Genomic DNA, 1,386 nt, shown 5'->3' with positions numbered 1-1,386 from the left:
TCCTATCACTTTACAATTATCTAATAATTTTTAATTAATATCAGCTCTTTGTTTTAATTATTTTTTGATATTATTCTACATTTATTTCTATATACATTTTTCAGTGCTTCCGAGATTGGCGATGGCATGAGTCTTTGCCACAGAGTGAAATCTGCTGGACACTTCCACCACCACCACCACCACTGCTAAGATACCATGTGGCCGTTTTAAACCGACTCATCGTGTCGGTTACCTGGTTTCTATAGCGTATGAGTAACCGAGATCTGAACAATTTTCCCTGAACGGGACTCCAGTCCTTCGCTGGGTTACACATTTGCATTTTAGTGAAGTGGACTGCAACAATGGGAAATGAAGTGTTTTGCTGAAGAATGCAATTCACCATCCGGTTTGGCATTCGACATCAGAATCTTGCGCTTCGTGAATGCAACATCCTAACCACTAGACCACCTGATTCGGCTTCTTCCTTCCTTCCTTCCAAGAATTCAAAACGCTTAAAAAATAAGAGTAAACACAACAGTATAGGAGTATAATGTCCGTAGATATAGTCATTATATCTTATTTCACTGATCCCAAACTACAACCAACGAGGATTTGAACTCAGAACGCAGTGAGTCGAAACAATCAGCTTAACCTGCTTTATCCTACAGTCTAATGATTCTATCAATTTGCCGCCGATCGGCTCTCAAAGTTATGGATCAATCATAAATATCTAGCAATGCCTCATTCATGTTAAATGTTATCCAAGTACATATGAAAACGTTTGAGGACAATGTGTATGATGTGACGTAGCCGTCGAGAGCACCAGGACATAAGCTAACCGAGTAATGGTTTCTATACCATCACCAGAATTCATCATTCATAAGTAAAATATTTAACTTAATGGATTTACTTCAGGTTATATCATGCTAACAGTTTCTAATAAGAATGAAATGGTGCTATACATAATTGCCAATGACTGCAAATTTTATGATCTTTCTAATAAATAAGCAAATAAAAGAAAATTTAATATATGTATTTTATGCACTTTCTTCTTGTTTCTCAATTTAAAATTCAAACTTATAACATCGCAAAAATATATCTAGAAATGATATCTCCCTTAAAATAAATGGCCACCAGGGCACACCACGTGTCTCAGTATAATAATTTCCCTGGTTCTTTATCTAGATATAACAATGTTTCTCAGAAAGAGGGCGCTGTCTTAACCAATTTCACTCGGCGGTTCTACTATAATAACCAGTTGTGTCGCTAGAATCTCACGAAAAAAAAACAACTTCTGCATCTTATTTCCAAGCGCTTCAAACTTATTTTCATCGCCACACACACACACACACAGAGAGAGAGAGAGAGAGAGAGAGAGAGAGAGAGAGAGAGAGAGAGAGAGAGAGA

The sequence above is a fragment of the Octopus bimaculoides genome, chromosome 2, assembly GCF_001194135.2.
Source record: "Octopus bimaculoides isolate UCB-OBI-ISO-001 chromosome 2, ASM119413v2, whole genome shotgun sequence".
Classification (NCBI taxonomy): Eukaryota; Metazoa; Mollusca; class Cephalopoda; order Octopoda; family Octopodidae; genus Octopus; species Octopus bimaculoides.
This window is presented reverse-complemented; position numbering follows the sequence as displayed.